The 27742-nt window shown below is 38.4% G+C and overlaps 1 protein-coding gene across 15 annotated transcripts in view; it reads right to left on the bottom strand.

The window, feature by feature from the left end:
• The window catches only part of LOC105227630 (heterogeneous nuclear ribonucleoprotein R), a 148355-nt gene that overhangs the window by 71556 nt on the left and 49057 nt on the right, over nt 1-27742 (bottom strand). The window contains exon 1 of one of the 15 annotated variants that reach the window (XM_049448711.1): nt 2575-7210. The exons of the other annotated variants lie outside the window; for them this stretch is intronic. The gene's annotated coding sequence lies outside the window, so the exon portion shown is untranslated. Of the gene's footprint in view, nt 1-2574; nt 7211-27742 lie in introns of those variants that run through there. 15 annotated transcript variants of the gene reach the window in all.

Raw genomic sequence — 27742 nt, forward strand, 5'->3', positions numbered from 1 at the left:
CTAGTATATGTCAAGATAAGTTGATTTGACAAAACCGGCGAATTTATATGAAAATTACTATCTATCTAATGACATAAGTGCTAATATTAGAACCTTACTAGATAATCACCATTTTAAATGTCTATATACACTATATTTAAGTATATAAAATAGACGAGAGTCTTTTAATAAAAACAGCGTCTAAATCAAAGGCTTTAATCGTCTAGAACTCTCTATACATAAACAAATACGTATATGTACCTAAACGTTGCAAAATTAACCAATACAATTTTCCATAAATTTTTGCAGTATTTCCTATTTTCATAATCTCTCAGTTCTTAAAACTTTTATATCATCTCAATTCAGAATTGCCAATAATGCATTAAAAAATACTTGAATTAACATTTGAATAACATTGTTTTAATCTCAAATACTGAATTCTTCTTCTTCTTTATTGGGGTACACACCACGAAAATACCGGGGTAATGTATTAAAAATAAAATTAATCTCACACGCCGGATTAAAAATTTACATTTGTATTTTAATAAAAATTCAATTTTTCCTATATCCTCATAAAAATATATGTCAAATAAATATATTAAAAAAAGGCATATGATCGCATAGCTCTCCGTTGTTGCGGATCATCTCAAACCTCAAAAACAAAATAAATATTTCAATTTTGGTTTTCGGTGCTCGAACCCTTCCATGGATAGTTCTTTTTCGAACCTCAAAAGGAGATGATATCATTTCTAAGTGTCATTTCGGTCATTTTTAATATGCCATCATTTGTATGTTTTTCATTGTATTAAGTAATGTTTACAATTTTGTCATTAAAAATAAAACGCAAGAATAAAGTTTACAAATTATTAAATTTTATTATCAAAATAATCGTTCTACATTTGCTACTTTTCGTGCTACTTTTCGTATTTTATGGCCGTCTCACTTTTATATGAGTGATGCGGTAAATAAACAAAACTGTCGATGTTGGTGAAAATCCTCAAATTATTCATGAACAACCATTACATTTACCTAAATTTGCCGTTTGATTTGGTCTTTGGTTTAGTAAAATCATCGGTCCGTACTTCTTTCGAAATGAAGCTGGTGACACCACTACTGTCAATGGAATACGACAAAGATCGAAGATAACCAACTTTTTATGACCGCAATTGGAAGAAGATGATCTTGACAAAATCTGCTTCCCAAAAGACGGGGCTACCTGCCTTGCATCATGTGCAAGAACCGTATTATTGTGAGAACAGTTTGGAGACTCGATTATTGCTAGAAATTGTGACATTGAATGGCCTCCAAGAAGTTGTGATTTCAACACTATTAGACCACTTCTATTGAGGTTACTTGAAGCCATTGGTCGTTAGCAATAAGCCTGACTCTCTTCAAGCGTTAGAAATCAGTATTGGATCATAACATACGACTTGAATTAGTGTAAAAAGTAATCGAAATTTGGGTTAATTGAACTCGTTTTTGCAAAAGAAGTCGTAAAGAACATTTGAATAATATTAAATTCAGCACTTATTGCATCGATTTGACTTCATATTGTTTCATAAGCAATTAGTGTTTTCTTTTTTTTAAGAAATCATATTACACTTATAGGAAAACCCTGTATTTACGGACTATATCATTATCGTAAAAATCGTCGTAAAATTTCACCAATAAGTTTCGCTGTTTACACTAATTTATGTGGCGACTTTGAACAAATTGTAGAAAAGGCATTTAATTAGCTGAACGACTTGCAGTAGTCGTTTAGTCTGAATGACTTCAATTTATTTTTTCTATTTTTTTCCATATTCCATTGTATAAGCACCGTTTCTAATTGGAACGTTAGTTACATAATAATTTTAAATTTTTACAATATTTTCTAAGAAAATAATAATAAAAAATTATATACCGAAAATAATAAATTTTTCCAATTACCGTTTTTATTAAGAAAAAAAAATTTAAATTAACAAGTTATAATGTAGTTATTAAATTTCAATTAAATTAAAATTATTCAATTTTGTTTCACAATGGGCACCAAATTTCCTTTAGTCTAAGCATAGTGCAAGCATTCATTCTCTAAATCGTCTAAACGCAGTATTAGCAAAAAAAAATAATAAAAAATAATAATTTAACTAAGCATTGTAAACATTAGCTTTTCAAATGAAATTGTTGAAAAAAAAACCCAAAAAATTATTTAATTTGTTAACTGGAACATTACCATGTCAGTCATAGTTCTCATGAACACCCTATCCTTTTAAAACCAGAACAAATATTTATAGTAGGCCTTTCGTGTTTGTTAAAAATTTCAGATTTGTTAAAAGGAAAAGTAGTTTGCTTTTCTGACATGGTTTTTTTAAAGCAAAAAACTCAGGTCTGCGTTAACTTTTTGCTTACATAAACAGTTGGTTTAACTACCAAATCCTTTAATAAAATAATAATTTTACTAATTTTAGTTTAAGCAACTTCAAAGAAACTTCTTTCAGGCTATGAAACTTAAAAAAAAAAATGTTCACGTTGAACGTTGGCGGCGAAATTTATGGTTTCCTACTTTTATAAGCAATAACTACAATATTTACAAGAAAATATTAAGAAGGCACTTACTAATTGTTTAGTGTTGTTTTATCCTTAATGTACGTTTGAAAATGTAGACAGACTTGTTGTTGTATTCCTTATGTACTGCTGATCCTAGTAAGCTAATGTAATGTAGAGGCACGTAGAAACACCACCAAAAGAAGTTTGGACTGCGTTGTTTTTATGTTTTGTTTGTTGTTGTTATTATGTTCTTTTTTATAATATCAATGTAAATATGTAATGTAGTAGCTTGTGCTTAGAGTTAAGTATATATTTATGTGATGTATTGGTAGTATTTAACAACAAATAGTATAAAACTAAAACAAAACGGTCAATGCACACAAAAATATTCAAACAAATGTATAAAATTTCACTAAGAGAACACGTTGATGGGGCTTTTCTGTTTTTTCTTCTTCTTCTTTTACCAATACGACTTGCTTGCTGTGCTGTAGCGTTTGCTTTGCTCGTTTAATTTTTAACAGCACGAAATTGTTTAAAATTTACTTCTTTTTAGTTTAATATTGGTTCTAAGCTTTAATATAATTTTTTTTCTTATACACCGTATTTTTTTGATTTGTTTTTTGACGAAAGTTCAATACTTTTTCGTAGCACTTTGAACACGTTTTTCACTTATGCCGTTCACTTGCAGATTTCCTGAACAGTTTGCCGATTTGCCAATTTCATTGACTCTTAATCGTGTTGGTTGCAGACGCGAACTGCACGTTGCCACGCGGCGATCACACGAAACGAAACGCGAATCTGGAACGACGACGACGACGTACCTATTAAACTTGTACGAGGGGGTACACGTCACGGATCACCAAGTAATGCCAATGCAGTGAGTGTGCTCTTTAGCTACTGCCGCGCTCCTGCTGCTGCTACTTCTCCTCGAGTTGCTCGTGCTCGTATGGCGGTTATGGCTGTTGCTAGCGCTGAACTTTGCTGTGTGCAGTGAATGGACCTCGTTGCACTTGGCCGTCGTTGCAAATTTTTTTTTGTCGTTTCAATTTTGCCGATTTTCCACTTTACTTCTACTGCTGCACTTAAAAACGGTCCTTTTTTGTTTGATTACACGACTTTTTTGCATTCACCACATTTATGTCGATTATTTTTATGTTATTTTAGCCAATTTGCTTTTCTCTAATTATATTTTTCTAATAAAATTTTGATTCACTGCAATTCGTTTGCGCTGACCGTCGTCAGTTTGCTGCCTTCCTGCTCCGGATACTACTTATTTGCACACTAACCGACTGAGTCGCTCGTCGCCGTACCAACACCGGTTGTCGAATTCAAATCTCTATGCGAGAGCAACAACAGCAACAGCTACGAATCGGATGCACTTTCTCGGCTCGTTGCAATCGGGTGCAGTGCAAACAAAGAAAAAAATTGCTTCGTTTCGCAGCGTCAGAGAACGTGCGCGCCAAAGTATGATGCGTTTCAACAATGAACTGATCAAAATTCAATATGTAGTGCTGTGCCGCCGGCTTGTTGGGGCCGGTTTGCGTTGTAAAGCGTCGTAGTTCGGCGCGATGGACGCACTAGTAGTGGTGATGGTGGTGCTGTTGGTGGTAGTGAGAGCGTATCTGTGCTCAACACGTTTGCGAAATGCAATCGAATGCAACGATGTAATTACTGCAGCAGTGCCGATCTTATGCCGACGAACATCAACGAATGCGCTTAACCGTCGGCAAAGCTGTCGCCGATACACACAAGTGTTGTTGTTGGCGAAAGCAAAAAAGCCTGCACTTACGATCGCTGCTGTGATTAATACGATTATGCTGTTGGTGTTGTTGTCGTCGTTCTTTTTGTGCCTTAAACACTGACGTACGGCTACAATGTGTTCTCCTCGTATCTGTACTCGCAAAGGCACCAACACTAATGCAGGCACAATTCCAATGCAGCTTAAGTCACGAACTTGCAACGACCGAATGATTCTAAATCGCTCGTTGTATCTAGTCTCAATGCAGTTTTATTTCATTATATTGGCGCGTTGTTGTTGCAAAATTGCAGTAAGCGCTTAAAATATTGGCGAGAGAGCGCGCACACGTTAGAGTGGGCGTGTATAGTGAATGAGCTTGGGGAGCTTTGCGTTTTGCAAAAGCTGTCTTCAAACTATCTCGAGCGGCTGTTGCTAAGTAATTAAAATTGTTGCTGTTATGGTGATCCCAATACTTGCTCCGCGAGTTCTAAGTGCGTTGTACTCTCATTTATTATTTTTTTTATTTTTTGCACTTTTTACCGCCTTTTCTGCTTCACTATACTTAGTAGCTTAGAAAGTTACTGTATTAGCCACGTGTGACGACAGCACCAAGCAACTTGACAGCGGCTGCTCTCTCCAAGTGGGACTCCTCTTCCTGCTATGGTTTAACTTCGTTTTTGTTGCAAGTTAATTGCTTTCATTAATTTTTGAAATTTATAGCAGAAATTCCAAATGCGTCGTAAGCGTATTGAGTTGTTGTAGCAGTCAGTACGAAGTTCACAGTGGGGTGAGCGTTATCTTTTTCGCTTTTATCTAAGTTTAGGCACACAATAATTAATTTTTATAGCAAAAATCAGCTGTTTTTTATAGCATCACTTTGCACTTTTTATATTTCACTCACTATTTGCTCAGTGTAAATTTCTGTTTTGTTCTATTTTTCAAAAAAAATTTAACTGTTTTATTTTTAGGTTTTTTTGCGAAATTGTATGCTTTGTTTTTGTAGTATTTGTTGTTTTTATAGCAAATTTGCATGCGCTTTGTATTTATAACAGCGGTGTTATCATATGTAGTAAAACAATCAGATTTCTTTGTTCCAAGTTTTCACAACCTTTGCGTTGCCGTTGCAAGCGTTTCTCCACAAATGTACAGCTAATCCGGCGTTTCTACGTCTATGGTAAGTAAAATGGGTTGTGAATTGCCAAGTTTATTGCTTTTTTGTTGTAGATTTGTGTTTGTTGTTGTTTTATAAATAATTATATATTTGTGATGAGTGTCACTCTTTCTGTTTTTATATTTTTTCTTTTAATTTTTGTTGATTATGTTTTAATTAATTAATTAATTAATTAATTATAATTATTATATTTGTTTTTTTTTTTAATTGTTTCATTAATTACTTTTTAATTATTTTTTTAAATATTAATTTTTTAATTATTTATTTTAATTATTTAATTTTTAAATTAATTATTTTTAATTAATTTTGTTTTTCAATTACTTGTTTTTGTTTTTATTATCCTGCGATTGTCACTTGTTGTTCTCACTCACTTTATTGCAGTTTTTTGTATTTTTTTTTTGTTACTTGACTCTTACTAGTATATTTCACACTTGTATTTGTGTTTATGCCTTTTGCTTGAGTCGCTCACGATCTTCAAGTATTATTTTCCACACTTTTCGCCAATGTTTTCATATAATCAATTAGGTAATTTGCGCACGCCGCGTCATAATGCTGCATTTTTTAAACAATCATTACACGCACTTGGGGGCACAGAGAGTAAAAATTTGCCGAAGCAAAAAATACAAAAAAGAATATTTTTTTGTTTTTGAAAATATTTTTAATGCTTTATTTGTCACTAAAAGCGTCTTTTAGCGCTTAAAATTAATGATTAAGTATTTTTTAACATTTGTTTTAAATTTATTGTAATTGTTAAGTCTTTTTCACAGTGTACTTTTCACAAATATTGTGCTATCAAGCACTCATTACATTCTCTGCATACACGAAACAGTCTTTGAACAGTTTTACTTGCGCACTCGTAGTTTGAAATGTTTCAGTTCTTATTTTTATTAAATATATAAAGTTTTTATAATTAAATAATAAAAAAATTAGCTTAAAACAAGTATGTGTTATTAGAAAAAAGCGTAAAAAAGTTTAAAAATTATGCAAGCTTAAGTTGAAAAACTAACATAAAAACGTAGACACTAAGGCGTAGGTAGTTTGAAAACTTATTTTACTTATTCAGTGTGGTAAATTATTTGTTGTGGCAATAATTTTTTTGGAATTTTTTTCATTAAAATTAGTTTAGTAATTATGCACAACGCTGTTGTTGTTGCTGCTGTACTATGTAGACTGCGAACTGCAAATTTAATTTGTTTACTTAATTACTCGTTTACTGCTGCAATGATGATGTTGTTGTTGTTTTCGAAAAATAAATTTTGCAAATTGTTTTGTTTTGAGTTGAGTTGAGTATACGCGGACACTGTTGTTTTGCGTTGCGGCTAACGGTTGTTGCAAAACGCTTATAACGGTAACCGAAAGTTACATAAATTTTCCGAATTTTTTCATTTAAATGCAAACTTTTCGAAATCAATTTGTTTTCTCAAACACGGAAATTGCGCACATTTCCCTCGTTGCGTGTTGAAATTGCGTTTTTGCTGCGGCCGAATTGTTGTTTGCCTTAGTTTTTGTTAATTATGCCTTTTTGTTGTAGATTGTGTATTTTGCGCTGTAGAATTTTGAAAATTTCCTATTTTGTACTGCAAAATTTGAAAATTTTTTTGTTTTTAGACAAAAGTATAATTGTGCCCGTATTTTGGTTGAGATTTTATCCAATTGAAGTTGTGAAAATTTTTAGATATTTGTGCCTGCGATATCTTCTCATCGTCGTCCGTCCGCGATACTGTGGCTAAGTGTAGCGGTTGCGTTGATGTCTGGCGTTTTGGCTAACGACTCTGTCTCATCGACGACTCTTCTGGTTCTTGGCTCAGCCTCGCTGCTGCTGCTGCGGCTGCTCTATCGACAAAAAGTCCAGAGTGCCAAAAACAATTGCGCTTTGGCAGCGATAAAAGAGTAGCGGAGTGCAAAACTGCCAAACTCACTGAGTGAATGAGCGTGTATGCAAGTGTGTCTGCGTGTGTGTGTGGCTTAATTGGCACCGGCGGCAATGGCGTTTGCCGCTGCAGAAGTATTGTAGCGCAAAAATGTATCTGAAATCCTTGTCTGCCTCGCCTGAGTGGCTGCTGGCTGGCTGGCTGCTTGCTGTTGTCCACACAATTTACCCTTACTCTTAGTCGTTTACCCCTCCTCGCATGTGCGGCGTCGTTGCTGCAGTTTGCGGCCACACTCGCACAATTTCGCAAATGTTTGTATGTGTGTATGTATGCGCACATATTTTTTCTTCATTTCCTCGCTACACACATTTTTTGCTGTCGCTGCGATGGCTGCCGGAAAGCTTGCGCTCGCTGCTCTCTCTTCAGCTGCATTCGCTTAGAGTTGCATTAGTGTGAGTGCATTTTGTCTCGGCAAAAAGCTGTTAGTGTGTGTGTGTGTATGGCGAGTGTGATGGTGCTTGCTTGTGTGCGTACGATTGCCGGTCTCACCGTGCAGCGCTCTACAGTTTCGCCAACCCTTATGCACATAATTCCATATTCTTGCTAATTGTTTTTGTTGTTGCTTTTAAACTTCCGTCTTGCTATTGTAGTTCGTCTATAACTTTGTATTTTCAGCTAAGTTTGCTAAGTTTTAACTGTTTGTTTTGCTGTTCTCTTCCGTAGCTCATTGCCGTCCACAGAGTTGCATTTTGCACTCGCACATATACACCTAAGCAGGCACCCATACAGCCGTTCGTGCTCACTTGGCCGGCCGGTGCAGCGAATTCGAGCTCACACTGAAGCACTTGCGCTGAGCTGCTACTCAAACTGTGTCTGTATGTGTGTGTCTGTGCCAATATTTTGTCGCGCCGTCGCTATGCAATCGCTTCTGCGGCCCGTACAGCGTTGCATTGCCGCTTCTCAACTTCTCATTTGCCCACTTATTTCTAAACTTTTCGGTTTGGCTTTCTCTCTTGCAGCCAGGCGCTGGCGAATGCAGTTAGAGCCGCAAAATAGCCACCACAACAACAGCAGTGGCAAAATTGCAGCTCTTCCAGGTTCATCACACGAATCCACATGCAAAGCGCAATGGCTATTTTTGACTCTCGCATTTTTCTTTATTTTTTTTAATTTTTCGTTTTTTTGCTAAGCAAATCTTATGCATTGTAACTCAGTTAAGTACTCTTTTCCGCAGTTGTCTCATTTTTTCTCCATTTCATTGCGTTAGTGGCCTCTACGCCATGTCCGTCCGTTCGTGCATCTTACCCTCAATTTTTGTGCAGTTACTAGCGCTTAAGTATCGCCATCAGATATGCCTGTGGAACATTTCAATTAACTGCATTTTTTAAAGCCATTCGCACTGGCTCTCCACCCTGCCTGCTGCCTGTCCGTGGCTGCCTTGGCATGCAATCGCTCTACAATGCTCTTCTTCTGCCATTAATTAACTTTCGGCCATTCGTGACAACATACAAACATATGCAATCCGTTCTTGTTGTTGTTGCGTGTGTGTACTTTTTGTGCTTGGAGCGTCACGATAAGCGATAAGATCTCGCATGATTTGCCTAATCGTATCCCTCTAGGTCGCCTCAATACTGCAACAATGACAACACACTGCCTGACTGCTTGCTCCATGTCTTGTTGTCACTTTGACTGATGCCTTTTGTTGTGCGGCGAACAGGTGTGTACGGTATGAAGTCATACTGACGCGAATTCATCATACAGTCATAATATGGCATTGTCATCACTGTTATAATCTCTTCCAAGTGAATGATTTAATAAATAAACTGTTATTTTTTTACACGAGCGCTCCTTCATATTTCTCAAAGAGCTTTATTAGTATGATATGTTCATTTAGTTATTGTAGTGATTCGAGTAAAACTCTAAGTATGTCACGATGTCTTTCAGCATGGAATATTTAAATTTAAAGTCATGTCATTGCTTTTGAAGAATTTAAAATTTGGAGAATAGGACTCTACTTGAAGGAAAAAGTATCCATTCTGATGAAAATATGTCTAATAGTTTAATCGGATATTTTAATTCATGAAGTTTGTATATTACGATCTAATAGCAGTTTTAGTTATGTTATTTTGGAAATATTGACTTATAATCTAGTCGCTAAGATTCCCCAAAACATCGAAATAACCCAACTACATTCGACATATTTTCATAAAGCAAGCAGGCTGAAAAGGAGTTATCCTTGTTTCTACTATTAAACCTTCAAAATGTACGTAAATAAATTTCATAGCTCATTTAAAATAGTAACTATAATCAGTAGTTAAAAATAAATGTGGCGTTTTAATGAAAAACACTTTTTTGAAGATCCTTTTTATTTTTCCCCCATATACCAAAAATAGCTTGATTAGTTGGAAACACTCGTCTAAATAAAGCATTTGTCTGTGCACATGAGATCCAAAGACGATAAACACCCAAAGGGACTGTTGTTATGCTCCGGAGTGTAGCCTCTTCAGAGTAGTAACCATCCACTCAGATAGCAGAGCGGTGATACTAGCCTTGAACTCATGAACAGTGCCTTCAGGGCTGGTCAAAGAGTGTCTAACCTTGTTATCAATAGCATCGAGTCATTGTGATAAGACTGTTATGGGTGCCAGGCCACAGCCAAATCGCAGGAAACTGTAAAGCTGATGAGCTAGCAAGAGTACCTTTTCTATCTGGAACCGTTATCGGTAGAATGAGAGCGGATCGGTACTTCTGTAACCCCTTGTGTTCTTCTACTAGATATAGCTGGGCTTCGCGGAAGTTTGGTCAGCGCTGGGCCACCATCGGTATATGCGCTGTGGCAAATGCCCTTTGTCCCAAAAATTGACTGCAACTCTAGTGATTTCTTCGCACTCAGTAATGCTAGCCTCTCCCTAGTTTTGGGACTTTTAATGCACCATTGCGCTCTTGGCGTTCACGCAGTAAGGCTGGGAGTCCGGCCAGAAACCATCTGCAGCAGCTATATGGAAGAAGATGAGGTGGAAACAACTCAATACTTCCTTCTTGACCGTTTCGCGTTTGGTAGGTAATGACTTAAGTACTTGGGAGCGCATGAAGGTAATGACATCCCACCGAGCTGGCGGGAATGAAAATTAAATGCCTGTGCAAATTGGTATTGCCTACTAAGCGTTTTGCTAATTTAAAGTTCGAACACAAGAGTTCATATTTTCTCGGCCTCACAAAGGACTACATATAGTAGTTCACGGGCGATCCTTGATCATCTAACCTAACTAAAGCGAAAGCTCTGTTCCGCTTGGTTGCCACGCGAGCTCAGAATCGACCGGTCTGCAGCAAATTGCTTAGCGCATCGCATCCAAGCATCTCTCGATCATGGCCCGGAAAATTTAAAAAAAATACGAAAAAGTAAAAACATATCGCAGAGTTTTCATGAAACATTCCAGTATCCGTGACCTTAATATCGTGCTCAGAGCAAACCGCTATAAGTTATACTGCATAGTTCTTTTCTATTGAGTAAAATTCAGCCTTATGGAAACCAAAAGAATTTCTTAAAACTATAAAAAACCAACTTATGATTTTACTAGACATTTCTGCGGCTAATGCAGACATTTCTAGGTAAAGTGTTTCAATTTGAAAACAGATTGAAAGCTACATTGCGGTCCATGCATGCCGAATTTGAAACAGCAGCACTCTGGGCTCCACCTCATACTCAAAAGACGAAATTTGGGCGCCTATGTACTTTCAGATACTAATTTTGCTCAACGAATATATAGTTAAATAAATAAAAATCAAATAAATTTAAGTAAAGTCGTGTATGCCGATAAAATGCATAATTTATGTATACACGAACATACTAGATACGAACATACATACATATGTACCACTGTGGAGAAAATTAAGCGAGGACACACGTCACTTTGTGCCTGCAAGTACCCCTGCACCGCTACTGTGCTGGTGTACTGGTGTACCGGTGTGTCGGTATCAATGCAAATGATGATGCTGACACACAAGATGACCATCGTAATTTTGTCGAAGTGGAATCCTGTTTTCATTCCCACAGTTTTCGTTTTGGTACCCAGCACTTACGTCGACATACCCACATACCAACATATGCACGCCGCATCGCATCCGTCCATCTATTTGATATAATAAAATGACATTCAACACTTCGTTTGGCGAGTCGGCACCGCAGCGCCGCGACTCAGATCGCGAATCGAGCAACTGCCGCTCCACAAACGAAATGTACCCAAAAAAAAAGGGAAAACAATCGCAAAAATAATGCACACAATAGCAACAACAACGAAATAATAAAGTTTTTTTTCTTACAACTTAGGTTTTTTCCTTTTTATGTGGCGAATGAATCTACACCAGCGGCGGAGGGAGGGATTGTCACAAGGACTTGTCTGCATTCGATTCTTACACGTACACACAAGGCGAGTGTGCGGCAAAATGCGGCAAAATAAGCTTGTGGCAGGGTGAAGTGAGTATGCAGCAGTGACGGCATGTCGAGGAAAGTGGTGGCATGCACAGGCAAAAGGGATGTTGCGGATGGTCTATGTTGTCCAGCAATTGCAAAAGGATTGTTTGTGGAAAAATTGCGATGGTACGAGCGGTGATGCGGATGTGTGTCAAATATTGTTGCACATACCTAAGATGTCCCCACATGTAAATAATTGATTCACAAAATTTTTCGAATTTGCTGCGGTACCACATTTCTTGAATTTGAAAATTTGTTTCCGAAGATTTTACTCAATTAGATTATGTCCTAGATTTTGCACTCATACGAAATACTTAAAAATTTTAAAGCTTTTAAAGCTGGCAGCAAGGACCCTTAATATAGTAGCAACGAAAAAATCTTTAAAGCCACATCCGAATATTGTTTTATATTCAACTCTATGCTTAGATTTAAAATTTTGTATTTTTTCGAAACATTTTGTTCAGAAGACTGCTGGCAACTCCTAAAAAAAATTCTTATATTCTGAATATAGAGTATATTGAGTTTGCCACGAAGTTTTTAATACCAGAAGGAAGCGTTAGAGAACTTATAAAGAATATGTACATATGTATATATAAATGATTGGAATGACGAGCTGAGTTGGCTTAGCCATGCCCGTCGGTCTTTCAGTCTCTCTTGTTTCTCGGATGCCCCTATTTCGGACCATTGTCGGATATACCGATATACCGTCGTACAAACCGATCGATCAATAGCATGTTCTCGTAAGGAGAACTTTTTTTATTGAACAAGATAGCTTCATGAAATTTGACGCAGATTGTTGTTTAAGGCTGCGCTACAATCTGCAAACATATTATTCAGAACGGACTACTATTAGCAAATATGTGCCTGATCGATCAAAATTAAGATAGAGATTTTTTTATATAATTCCTTGAAAATCTACAGAAAGTTCATACGAAATATTTACATTTCTACATAGTTTCTAAGACCGCAAAAATTTCGAATTTTGGTATTATATACAGAACTGTTTCCTACCCTTCGAGATGTATTTACTTATCTATACATATGTATATAGAAGGATCATATAGAATGTTTGAAAATGCTTTTTCAACAACCAATATCTCTTTCATTCTCTTTAGTTATCAGATATTAATAGTTACATTGTTTTGTTATGTTCTTTCAGCAAGTTGGATATATTTATCATGTAAAGGCATACGAGGGCGTATAATTAACCTCCGTACAAAAGTGGATCGGTACATTAAAGGAATTCAAGATAAGGAAAAACTGCTTTTATATTTCACCCCTTGTCACATGCTGACCCCGCCAATTAAAAGGTTTGCAAATTTAGAGTGTCTCCAAGATGCAATCTTCAAAACAGATACTATGTTCTTTCAGATTTGATGAAACATCAAGAAGTACTTCGACTACTTCTTCCACTAAATCAAGTCGTATGTTATGAGCAGCACATTCAATATTAAATTTTGAAAGCTTGTAGATAGTCTGGTTTATTGCTAAAGACCAATGACTGCTAATAACCTCAAAACTTTTTCCATAAAAAGTTGATTATCAACGATCTATACCGCTCTCCATTCACAGTAATGGTGTTCACAGTTTCATTTCAAAAGAAGTACGGGCCGATGATTCCATTTGATCAAAACCCCCATCAAACTATCAATTTAGGTGAATATAATGATTTTGTTTATTAAAAATTTGTGTTCCTTTTGCGCACCAGAATCAACAGTTTCATATATTTACGGCACCACTCAGATGAAAGTGAGCCTCAGCGGAGAAGATGATTTTCTTAAAACATTCGTTATTGTTTTAAAGTTCATCAAAAGCAAAAACAGCAAATTTACGACGTTTACGGTGGTTTCTTTCTCGAAATCCGCAGAGTTGAGGTTTAAGACATTCCAATTTCTTAAGAACGTCGACAAATTGCGGTCTTCAGTAACATTTTCATTACTTAGAACGGTTCTTTATCTTATCTTATTGGCAAGGAAATACAGGCTCGAAATTTTCAACAATTCAGCGAATATTGAGGACAGGTGGACGATTTTAACGACCATAAAATGGCAAAAGCGCACGAAAAGTTATAGTGAGAAAACGTTTTTCTTGCGAATATCTTTTCATAATGAAATTACAGATCATGACATATTAAAAATGGGCGAAACGACACTTAAGAATCATATTTTCTTTATTGAAAAACGTGATATATAATATATATTGTTTATTTTCGAGTAAACAAGACAATATTGCACAAATCTAAGATATTTACCGAATCGCCAAATAAAACTAAGCCATATTTCAGGTAAAAGTCTATAAATTTGCAAAAAGTTGGAGTCCATACATAACGGTGGGTGGAGTACTCGTATGCGCAGCCACAATAGGTTAATAGTTGGGTTTCGGTGTTTGATACGTTCTATGAGTTAAATAACTTTTAACCAGTTCCTCAAGTGTCGGGGTCTAAATATCGATATTATCTGTGCTCGTTTACATTTATTGATAATTTTAAAATGAGGTATTAAATTATGTATGTAATTTGTAATTAATATTAAGCTATCTCCAGATAAGACATGAATAATCCTTGAAAGGGTTGCCGTTTATTTTGGTGGTTAAATTTTAGAGGCTTTTACTCCTCAAGGTGTTTTCAATCTAAAAACATCAAAAAATCTTATATTTCTTTTCTTAAGGAGAGAAAGAGAGAGATAGTATTGCATGTTTTCGAACAGAATACTTACAAATAGCGTTTTCAATAAAATAGTATTGAAAATATCTAGATTCCCGGTAGTTGCAGCATTATCCAAAGACGAATATTCATTATGGCCTTGGAAATCTTTCTATAAAAACTTTAGAAGTGGGGATATTGTGACCGATCCGGTCTAATATGCACATACATAATTAATAGAATGCTTATGTGCGATTATGTGCAGCAAAAATTACGCAAGGACAATGATTAATCGATTTCTTGTGACGAAGAAAGAACACAGTAAAGCGTAAAAAGACACCAAACCACCTCCCGCGACCCCCATACGAGCGCTGCTCTCTACAAGGCCTTGTGAAATCACATAATTTTGTATATTTGCAGCAATGCGTGTATGTGTGCACAAGGCAACACCACTTCAATGCAAATAATGTTTACCTAAAATCTTAAATTCGGCAAGCAAACAAAATCGGCAAGAAAGCTGTGCATATTCAACAACATTTGCATTTTTAATGCATAAGCAGAAGCGCACACATAGCAAAAAATGTATACATATAAAACAACAAAAAAAAAATCTTAAAGAAATTATTTTTTTTCTTTTCGCTAACCATTTTTATTATTCAAACGCTCGCGCGCAGACGCAACCTTATTTCTCTGTTTCATGCAATCATTTTGGCGTTTATTCGCTATCATTCTGCGCCAACCGATCGCAATTTAAAGCACGCTAGTTTTGCTGTTGTTGTTGGTAATGTGTTTTTGTTGTTGTTTATTTGGTACGCTTGATGAGGCCGCGTTCAAGAAAAAACGTCAAGGCGGAAGATGCGGCTGAAGGAATATGCGTTCGTCGGCTTCGGGTTCGGCCGCTCAATGCGGTTGGTGTCACATTCAATTCAAACGCCGCTGATGGTTACCGCCGCTACTCACTATCTCCACCATCATTATCTTCGGCGTCAGCAGGCAGCAGTAGCCGCGGCAGCAAAACCAAAGCAATGAAAAACTATGGGCGTATATTTTTGATAAGCAGCAGCAGCAATATCAAAGACGCTGGCATAATAAAATCACACACGCACGCACACACACGCAGTTATCTTTTTGTGTGATATATGAGTAAGTTGTACCTCAGCAGTCGTGGAGTAAGACCGTGTCGGCAGCGTCTTGAGCTGAGTTGCGCTGTGTGACAAGATGGTGGTGGTGTGCTGTGTGGTGGGGTGGCTTGCTTACCCCTCTATTGTTCGGCGTACGCTGAGCTTTTAGGCACACACAACCACAATTGCAACTGAAGCGCAGCGGCGGCCAAGCAAATGCAGAGCTCACGTGTATGTGTGTGTATGTGGCTATGTGCCTGCTGCTTGAGGCGCATATTGGAATAATAAAATGACCACACGTTACCTCAGCGCGCTGCAACACTAACAAAACGACGGCCTCGCAAGGGTCGCGCAAAGTTCGATTTTTTCTGCGCTGGCGATTTCGCGTAGATGGACACCCCTCTATTGTATTGGCCATGCAGTACTATTGTCTTGTTGTTGTCGTTGGCAATATTGCCGCTGGTGGGAAAATTTTATCTAAATTGACGCCGGTGCACTGAAGCTGCATAACGTTTGTTGTTGCACGTCGCGAAGCGTTTATATTTTTTATAGATTTTCGATTTTTTTCGCTGATCTTTTCATTCGAAGACAGCGTGCTTTTTGTTTTCCGACAGAATGCAAAGTTTTTGTCATATTGTGGAATGTTTTGTCGTCACTTTTTCAAAATGAGGAAAATACTTAAAGTCCATAAATTAAAGATGTGAAATAGGTACACCCATAAGAACACACGCACACACATACACATACATATGTCAGTTGTATGGCGGAAGAACAATAATGAAATTAGATGAAGGTGTTAAAAACATAAAAGGATTCCCAAAGTCTATGAGATATTCAAGCAAACAGATGGTTAATACTCATTCAAAATAACGGCTGAATACGGCTGATGGTTTTTGTAAACGTGCCACCAACTGTCATGATATGAAAGTAGTAATTGAAATAGAAATATACACAATGCATATTCAATAATCTTGGATATTATGATAAAGCTCTCATTATTCTTCCATCAGAACAGTCAACATAGCGCTACTCGTAGTGTTGGAACCCACACCGGAACAAGACTAGACGCCTTCGCAAGGAGCTAGTTCGTATTTAGAGAGTATCGGTATCATGATTGCAACCATTAACACCATTTCTAACTTAATGAAATAAAACGGCATCCAGGCATTTCTGAAAAACGACGGTGAGTGGAGGATCGCAAATCACATTCTTGACAAAGTGCTGGAAAATCTAAAATTTTGTCAAACACATCACATTATTATTGGTGCTGAGACGGCACCAGGAAAAAAGTCGAGCTCGAAAAATCCAAAATTCATTGATTGCACAGAGAGCTCTCCCAGCCGAGAGTTAAAACAAGTGTAGGGAAAATTGGAATTAACGTTGGCTTTTATTGGCTAAGAAGCTTATTTTGAAGGTGAAAGTAGAAGTAGTTATCCTTTTGAATGACTGCGCTTGTCGCAACTTTTAACAAACTCTGTGGCAACACTATCGATACCTCTTCCAGTGCATCGTACCATGGGGACCCCAGATGATTACAGCCTAGTCTCGTCCATGCGAGACAAGTGCAGAAGAGATGCTCCATTGTTACTCCGGTGCCCTGCTCTAAACATTTTCTGCAGTCTTCGCAATCTGTCAGCCCCATTCTGCTGGCGTGTGCCGCCACCAGACAGTGACCAGTTAGTATTCCGTTTATGTTCCTACAGTCCCTTCTATCGAGTGCCAATAGAAATTTTGTGTACTTCCGATCTTCCGCTTGCACATCGCAATATTGTCGCTTGCGAACGGTCCATTCACCTCTGTTATTGACGATAACATGGCACAATTTAAAGGAAAGGTGTTTGATGTCGTGTAAGCATCAGTGAGATTGCAGAAGATCTTAGATCCTTAATGGATCAACTCAATACATTTTCGTTAATGTTTTGGGTATAAAACGTGTGAATGCTAGACTCATAGCAAATACCTGAATCTTTTGTAAAAACGACGTCAAGTAGAGGTGACAAGGATCTTTCTGACAACGTATCTGAGGGCATTTATCAAACCTGTCAACACAAAACTCAACCGAAACCGAAACCGAAGAAACCAAAATCCGCTGAAAGAACTGAGGGCCATTCCAGCCGAAGCTTATACCAAATATAGGGAAAATTAGATCCAGTATTAACAACAATGTCAGCCTCGAAATCCAACGCAGAATAAGTCTTACCAACAGGTGCTACTTCGGACTGAGTGGGCAATTGAGAAGTAAAGTCTCTCTCGGCGAACAAAAACCAAACTTTATAAGTCATTCATTATTCCCGACCTACTACTGGTGCAGATGCATGGGCGATGTCAATATCCGATGAGTCGACGTTACGAGTTTTCGCGAGAAAGGTTCTGGTGAAGATTTAAGATCCTTTGCGCATTGGTCACCTCGAATACGATGGGACGATGAGTTGTATGACATTGACATGGTTCAGCGAATCAAAATACAGCGGCTACGCTGGCTAGGTCATGTCCTCCAAATGGACGAAAACATTCCAGCTCTGAAAATCGACGCCGGGGAAGCACAGGAAGAAGAAAACCCCCACTCCGTTGGAAGGACCAAGAGGAGAGGGACCTGGTTTCGCTTGGAATCTTCAATTGGTGCCACTTAGCAAAAAGAAGAAACGACTGGCGCGCTGTTGTTAACTCGGCTATAACCGCGTAAGCGGTGTCTACGCCAGTAAAGAAGAAGGCTACGCTGGCTAGGTCATTTTCATCCAAATGGATGAAAACATACCGGCTCTGAGAGTATTCGGCGTAGTACCCGCCGTGGGAAGCAGAGGAAGAGGAAGACCTCTACTCCGTTGGAAAGGCCAGGTGGAGAAGAACCTGATGGCATGCCTTTTTGGATATATGATTCATCCGAAAGGTATTATTTATCTGACCTCTCTACATTGAATACTAAAATAGTCCAAAAATTACGTCAGCTATCTAAGGGAATATCAATCAAAATTTCCCTGATGTTTGAGATTGTGATTGCAGGGATGGTTAAAACTATCGGATACAGTTATTTCAGAGTATAAGGGCTTAATATCATACCATTTTATTAAGTTAAGTCATCAGCCAAATTCATGTAATTTAACGAACAACTGATTTAATTTAATGTCAATTAGTGAGTAATTAACTAAGTAAGATAGAAATGTACTATCGTTAACCAAATATTAGTAAATCAGTGTATTACTAAGAAACTAATTTGGTCTGATGCGAAAACCCTAACCTAATAGCTCCTTAAATTGTTTGCTTAAAGCTTAGGAACGTCAAAAAGATGTGTTTTTGCAATAATGTTTTTATTTTAATAAGATTATCTTAAAGCTGCAACTTTTGCACATATGTAATAATCACACAGACATACCTACATACATATGTGCATAATTGCGAACCCTCCACCTTGAAGAAGAAGCATAACATGCTAAACTTGCATTGTTCTGCTTGGCATTTCTTCGCTGGCAAAGAACATTCGTATGGGCGATGCAACGCCATGTTTTTACAACTATCAAACGAAAGTAAAGCTGACTGACAACAACAACAACAATAGCGAAATCAACACCACAACACGGTGGCATGGCAGCCATTGCAATGCTTGCTGCACTCGCCGCCGCCGTTGAATGCCTTTCCGCCTTACGTGTTAAGCCCCTTTCTCCTCGGGTGTGTGTGTGTGATTTGATTGTTTGCTGCATCGCTATTGTCGTTGTTGCTGTTGTTTTGGGTGTTTGTTGTGTGCAGCTTAAGACATCATCAGGCTTCCGTGTGCAACGGCACAACGCTCTCAGCGCAATGCGGCACCAACGGCTGTAATTATGTTGCACATAGCCAAAGACAACGACAACAACAACAACAACAATTACAGCCAGCAAGCACAGCAACAATGGGAGCAATATTGGTTATGAACGAAAGAGCACAGTAGTGTTTGAAAGGGTGCTATTGACGCGGACGACGTTGGTGCCTGCTACCGCTTGCGGCAGTTGGTTGTTAGGTCAATGCCCCAAAAAACCTTTACTTTTGCCTCGCACGACATTAGCACTGAACGCGGCGCACAAAGCGCATGCAAAGCACAGCGCATGTGACAGTGCGCAAGGCAGACAGTCAGAGCCGCAGATACACACACACACACAGGCGAGCGAACAAACAAATGCAAGCGAAGTTCCATTGCATATTCGCAAAAGCTGCCTATCGCCAACCAAAGCCACTGCACGTGTGCGTATGCGAGTGTGTGAGTGCGTGTGCAACTCTGACGTTGCGAATACGCGGCAAAGCAACATACAGTCAGCGGCACATTTGGGTTAATTGGAAGCTATGCGTTGCGTTTGTTGGCGAAAAGAAAGTTGCTTTGTCATTTCGCTTTGCTGTCATGTGAAGAATCTAATTTTTAATTTAAGTTTTTCGCTGACATACCGCTTTTTGCCGCTAAAAGCATCTAAAAAGGCGCGAAGTGCCAACATATCATGTCTCCATCAACTTTTATTAAAATTTAAACTCGGATTTACTTTTGACGTACCCTGCAAAGCGAAATTTATGTTTTATGCATGTTTTATATTTGAGATTTAATAAAGTTATTTATGTCGGATTCACATTCCAAGTTTTGAAATCAAAAATTTTAAAATCACTCTTAAGGTCTCTGGATAAAGACGTTTACATTTTGCAAAGAAGTAATCAGGAGGGCTAGAGTGAGTAACTCAAGTAGTGAATTATGCAGGTACAGAAGATAACCAAAAAGTGGTTGCGTTCGCACGCTTAGGCGCTATCGGGAACAGAGCAATCTCACATGGTCTAAGACCGTTCAGCTTCTTCAAAGGATGCTAGAGAACCACTTAGAAAATAGGGTATATAATACGTACCGCAATTCATACATAATGATTTTTTTTTATTGAGTTATAAAATTCATAAGAAATAAAATATTTTCTCAAAAATAATCAAACTTTAACTGTTAATATCTTTTAAACGGTTGGGTTTACGAAAAAATCATAAATGTACATACAAATCTAAGGAACAAGATATTTTTTCAACCGACCTGACCATGAATGATGCACGCGACTTTTTCAAAATTTTTTTTTTTTATTTTTCTACATAGTTTCCTTGTAACTACACACACTTCTCCCAGCGATGCTCCCATCTCTGCAACCCTTCCAAATAGTACTTGGCGTCTTTGTCTGCAAAATACGAGTTCACGAAAGAGATTGCCTCCTCATTTGACGAAAATCTCTGGCCGCCGAGCGCAGTTTTAAGTTGAGGAAACAAAAAAAAGTCGCTTGGTGCTAGATCCGGTGAATAAGGTGGATGGTCAAGCAGTTCGAACCGCAATTCGTGGATTTCGCCATGGCGACTGTTAAGGTGTGAGATGGTGCGTTTTTGTCTTGGTGGAACAAGACTTTCTTTTTTTTTTGCAAATGTGGGCCGATTTTTCGAAAATTTCTTTCTTCCTTAGCTTGTCCAATAATGATGCGTAGTAATGCTCCTGTTATAGTTTTTCCTTTTTCAAGATAGTCGATAAAAATAATTCCATGGCTGTCCCAAAAAACACTCGCCATCACTTTCCCAGCCGAATACACAGCCATAGGTTTTTTTTGGGGCTGGTTTCCCCCTTTTCAATCCACTGTTTAGATTGGTTTTTTGTTTCAGGCGTATAATGATGAATCCAAGTTTCGTCTACAGTTATCAATCGGCGCCAAAACTTGGTCTTATTGCCTCTAAACTGAGCCAACAGAGCGCTGGAAATGTTCATGCGCGCACGTTTGTGGTCTAGCGTAAGCAAACGCGGCACCCAACGCGCGGAAACAGCTTTCTCATGCCCAAATCTTGGTTTAATATGTGACAAACAGTTTCTTTTGACATCTTCATAATCTCAGCTCTTTCCCTAACTTTAATATGGCGGTCGTCTAGTACCAATTGATGAACTTTAGCGATGTTATCGTTAGTGGTTAAAGTTTTTGGACGCCCAGGACGTTCATCATCTCCAAGCTCCTGCGACCACGTTTTAAATTCAGCTGCCCAAAATTTTACGATGGTAAACGATGGTGCAGAGTCACCATACACAGAGTCCAACTCATCTTTGATTTGTGAAGGCGTATTGCCTTTCAAAAATAAAAATTTAATTACAGCTCGATATTAAATTTTTTCCATTTTGGGGAAATCACCGAAATAGACTCACAAAACGACTGTCAACAGATAATTGCGCAAGATAAATTTCTGAAATTTTGGCAAGTACTATTATAATATGCACAATTTGAAGTAGAAACTTTTTTTTCAGATGTGCCATTAGCTTCACGTTGAGGTCGGTTATTTATCGGACAGCCCTCGTAGTTGGAAGCGAGATATAAATTTTTTTATCTGATAATAAAAAAAAATAGAAACCGTTACAATTAAGAACTAATGCTTGTAGAGGCTTTATTAGAGGTGTCTAGTAAACTATTTTTCCGAGTACCAAACGAAAAATTTTTTTTTTTTAAATCACCCTAATATATATGTATATGAATGTACATTAATGAAAAGTTGTTGGACAGCTCTTTAAATTCTCTTTCTCAATATATAGTACATACATATGTACCAGCTGATTCAATTTACTCGGATTTCGTGTAAACTGATTGTTCGTGTCAACTTTGATCTCCATATATTTGTTTACGACGCGTTTTTTGGCGATTTTTATCACAGAAAAGAATTTAGCAACGAGTTTGCTGGAAATTTTGTGTTCTTAATAGAACGCCTTCCACCGAATCTTACAAAATATTGCCGAAGTGTTTTTGGAAGTCTACTTTAACACAAATGTGATTGTCACGAAGCATTCATTGAAAGGTAGGGTGGTCATCGGAAACTTGCCTAATCCGAGCCGAGAAAAAAAAATCCTAATGTTGGCATCAAATAGATAGCAGAGGTTCTTTCTCTCTCTCTTAACAATCGACTCATTCCATTTTGGTTAATATTTCGGGTTTGAAGCATGGCAATGCTAGACTCGTATCAAAAGACCTGAATCTTTTTTAAAAAACGACGTCGAGTAGAAGTCGCAGCTATTTCTCTGACCACATATCTGAGAATATTTATTAAAAACTGAGTCGAAACGGAAAAAAAAAACAAAATTCGCTAAAGACTCTGAAGCCATCTCATATATATACAGGGTAGGCCATTTAAAGTTGACCCATCTGGCAACGCTGTAACTTTTAACAGCGCTGACAAATCGGCTAATGTCATACCGCATTAGAAGCGTCATTCGAAGACAATTTATACCATGGAACAGTACACTCCAAAAGAACGCGCTGAAATTGTTCAGCTTTATATTCAAAATAACTTTTCAATTGTGTTTAACTCAACGTGCGTTTCGCAAAAAAAATAAAGTGAAAAGTGCTCCAGTTAAGAACACAATTAAGTCCTTTATACGCAAAAATTTGTGAACACCGGTAATCTCAGTAATGCCAGTCATGCATCCAGACAACGCACAAGACGTTCTGATGAAAATATCGAAGCTGTACGAGCCAGTATTGAGGAGACTCCATCGACATCGAGTTATCGCCGCTCTCAGGAATTAGACATCTCTCGCACCACTCTCCGACGCATAATTCATAAAGATTTGAAGATGTTTCCATATAAAATTCAAAATGGCACAAAAACTAAACCCAGCTGATTATCCGCGACGCCTTAATTTTGGCAAATGGGCCATCGAAATGGCTGAAAACGAACTTGACTTTTGGCGAAAACTCATCATGTCAGACGAGGCACATTTCTCGTTGAATGCAGGCGTAAACAAGCAAAATTGCCGATTTTATGCCACCGAAAATCCTCAATTAATTGAAGAACAGCCTCTTTACGACCAAAAAAGTAACAGTTTGGTGCGGTGTTGCGCGAATATGATCATCGGACCGTATTTTTTCGAAGACGATGATGGAGCCACGACAACAGTCAATGGTGAGCGTTATCGAGCCATGATAACGGATTTTGTGATACCCATTATTCGCGAAAATGACATGGATAACTTCTGGTTTCAACAGGACGGGGCTACATGCCATACAGCTCGACCAACAATCAATTTATTGCGACCATTTTTCCCCGGGCGATTGATATCGAAAAATGGTGATGTTGACTGGCCACCGAGATCACCAGATTTGAACGCCACCAGACTTTTATTTGTGGGTTATTTGAAATCCAAGGTATACGCTAATAAGCCAAAGACCTTAGCTCAACTGAAAGCCAACATTCGACGTGAAACAGCCGCCATATCATCCGAAACATTGGCCAAAGTCATGAAAATGTCGAAAAAGAGTGCATTTAGCTGTCAAAGCTAAAGGTGCCCATTTACGCGATCTAATTTTTAAATATTAGCTGAAACAAATCCCCTTGGACCAAAATAAATTATTTTTGAAATGAACAAAAAACATTGTTTTCTTTTGTTCTTTTTTTTAGAAACAAATGGGTCAACTTTAAGTGGCCTACCCTGTATATATTTCTGGCCTAATAATGAAAGTAGGCATATTTATGAACGAAAACGGTTTTTTTTTCGTTGGATTTGTCTCGTCTTGGAAGACCCACACGGTCGAGTGCTGTTTTGTTTCGGGCTCATACGCATAGATCCATGATTCGTCACCTGTGACGATCTTATAAACGTCTTTTGAAATACCGCGATCGTATTTTTTCAGCACTTCTTTACACCAATCCACACGAGCCTTTTTTGAGCGATTGTCAAATTGTGCGGGATCCACGAGAACAAACCTTTTTTACGGCCAGGTGTTCATGCAATATCGAATGTATGCTGGTGGGAGAATGCATAGGCATGCCTCTATCTGAAGGTGTATGTTACGTGACGGTCTTGCATTATCAGTTCACGTACGGCATCGGTGTTTTCTGGCACAACGGCTGTTTTTGGACGACCTTCACGAAAATTCGTTAATTCCCATTTTTTGGCCGAGATGAATTTTTTAATTCCCTGTAAGTAAAACAATTCACGATTAAATGACAAAAACGTTCTGAGTGATGTTATGCTAAAAAATGTCAAACTTTCCCAATGGAAATGTCAGATTACACCTGGCAACACTTAGTGTTGCCTAGTTTCAGAAATATATTTAGCAGCCTATTATAGCAAGTGTTTGGAACATTGAATTAAGGGCTGGCTTGTAGTGGCTCAGACGTCTAATGTGAAAGCGATATATTGAATATTTTCAAGTTGAACATGAAAACTACCTTTTTGAAACAATCACTGTTTGCGTTGCATTAGGATTTGTTGGTAATAAATTTTAAATGAATGGATGATACCTTGACCAATAAGTATTGAAAATTCAAAAGTAATATTTGAGAAATTTGCATCTGCATTGTGTCAAGGCATTGTCAACAATCGAACATATCTGCTTTTATCTTTTAGAGGATATTAATTTAGATTTACTAGTATTTGTTTCCAAATACCACTCGTCATCCAAGTGCTTCTGGTTTTGGATCGTGGTTTAGCCGACCTTCCAATGCAATATGCGCGTTTTTAAGTGCCGGTGGCATTGCGTAGAGACAGAAATGTTAGACGTTGCTTTTGAGTCTGGAATTCCTTCGGATTCTCACACTTGCATTTGTAGGTTATATTTGGTATTTGGTAGTACAGTCCAGTTTCGTAGCAAGCAGTTGGAGCTGAAGACGTCTGCACTTGCGTTATTTTCGCTAGCTTCTCCGTAAATCTTAAAGAAGTTTAGAGCGTTTCGCTCGCTTCAACGCTGCAACAAACTACGGTCTGGCATCCTCATTTAGTATTAAAACAAATTTTTGTGCTTTAGAAAGCAATCCGCTAACAATTCCATTTTGCGATCGAATTTGTTTAAATCAGGACAAGTTTTCTGCAAATGTGTTTTGTGACAAAAAAGTACCAGGAAATTGTAAATAAAACGCAAAATATTTAATTATTGATCAATATTTATGTATATTGTCGCCTTCCTCTACCAGACACTTATCCTCGAAACCCTTTTTAAATAGATTTTGGGATGGCTTTCAGCTCCTTCAGCGAATTTTGTTTTGAAGAGATTTCTATCGATCGAACAAGAAAAAATCATACGGAGCTAAATCTAGTGAATAGGGTCGTTGATCAATGGTACTCATTGCGTTTTTGGCTTGAATTCGGTCATAATCGTGGCTCGATACGATGGCACATTACCATTAAAAAAATCAAAAATAAGGAAACTAAAAAAATTTATTTCAATTGTATCTTCTTTGAAAATAAAGTTTTAGTTTAACGCTAAATTTATGTTTTCAGTGACGTGAAATATTAGCGTACAGGAATATTAAATCATTTTTAACTTGGCCTACTTTTCAAAGGCAAACATCACGCAGCAGCAAACAAAGTGCTGGTTAACGCACACTCGCACGCACACATACATATGTACAAAAACAAAAATTGCAGCGAAACGAATATAAAATGAGATTCGAAAATCAAAAAGCGTACAACGTGCAAAAAACAAGCTTTCTCAAGCGTCCCACGGCCGCTACAATACAGAGTGTCTTCGCTGCAGTTGAAATGCAGCTTGCAACGGACACATGGCACACATATAGCATGTTTGTTTGTATTGGAGCGTATGCATTCAGGCACATTTTAAGTAGGCTAAATGTACAGTGCGTGCAAAGCACGGCACAACGCAACGCGCAACGCATCCTGTCCCATATCTGAAGGCAATAATATCGGCCAGGAGAGGCAAGAGGTTGGCCAACAGCTATGCTGCCAGTTGTGGGCACAAGGGGAGCAGCAGCACATAGGGCAACAACTGGAAATCATTGCTGCATTTGCCGCAGCTGTGCGGCACTAAATCGTAACAGTGGAGGTTGACGCAGGGCAGAGCGTATCGAGGGGTGCTTGTGCCTTTTATTGCCCGATCAAGCGTTTTACAGCAATGCTGACTACGTGGTAAGTGTACGTATTAAAAATGGAAAATGTGTCTCTCTCTCTTAACCCAATATGGGCTAGTAGCATGTGTTGTGTGTTTGGCGCTGCCTGCGACGACGCCAGCGCTGACGCCGCCGCTGTTTCGCATTCATTAAGCTACAATATGAAACAAAAGCGCACAGTGTACTTGTATATGTATATATTTGCACGAGTGTATGCGTGAGTTGCAACCTGGAATGACTGGACCTACATCAACACGCGGCGCTGAAGTGCATTTAATGTGCGAACTTGTCGTTTTTTTTCAGAAAAGAACAAAAAAGTGGCAGTGAAGTGGAAGAGGCGCAGCAAAAAACCGACACACATACATGCGCACACGTGCATGTATGTGTTGAGCGCGTTGCAACCCAATTGCAATCGACGCCAATGTAACGCTGCCTGCGAAGCTGGCATTGCCATTTGCAGTTGCACATACATATGTACATATGTCCGCCACCACACGCCTTCGCCCGCATTTGTGCACACTACCACCCTCCGTTTGGCTGCGTCCCAAGCGCTTGCCAATTTTAGCATGTCTCTTCGTCGTCAACGCTGTTTCTAACCGCCGAGCGCGCTGTTGCCATGCCGAGTCTGCACGTTTTAGTTTTGCACATCAGCGCAACCGCAAATGCTTTGCGCATCACACACATACACACACCTTTTTTTAAACATATTCTCTTTTAGTTTTGCTCTTTCTTTGTTGCTTAGCTAAGCGCAAACACTTAGCACGCCATGTTACCGGCCGGCTACAGCAGCAGCAGCACCAACGGCGGCAGCAGGCGTGTTGCTCAAGCTGTCTGCTGGTGGTTAAGCGTTGTGTCTGCGACCCCAGCTTACAGCACAAACTCTTACTATGCATATGGTATATAAGTTGGTATATATTATTTTACCTTGTTGCTGACACATTGCCTCCACTGCTGTGCGCAGCGGCAGCAACAGAAGCCACCAGCGCGTCGCATCTATGTAACTCTATACTCGATCAGCAACAGACGCCGTCATGTCACACCATATGCACGCACATACCATGCACATACATATGTACATATGTATGGTATATGTAACTAATGTGTGTGTTTGGCAGCCACTACTGAACTACTAAAGACAATCTACATATAATTTTGCCACCGCACGCCTCTACCTCGCTCTTCGCTATACGTCTGATTGCACAGCGGTTTTGCAACGCTTCAACGCCACAGCAATTTAGTAGCCCCCGTAGCCCTTCACATTGTCTTATATCACCACAGCGCCCCGATATCATGTGCCGCCGTCAACGACCGACCACATTCGGGCAGCCCAAAAGTCCTTGAAATGCAGTAAATGCAGCAGAACGCATTTCGAC

Source organism: Bactrocera dorsalis, chromosome 2 (genome assembly GCF_023373825.1).
Source record: "Bactrocera dorsalis isolate Fly_Bdor chromosome 2, ASM2337382v1, whole genome shotgun sequence".
NCBI lineage: Eukaryota > Metazoa > Arthropoda > Insecta > Diptera > Tephritidae > Bactrocera > Bactrocera dorsalis.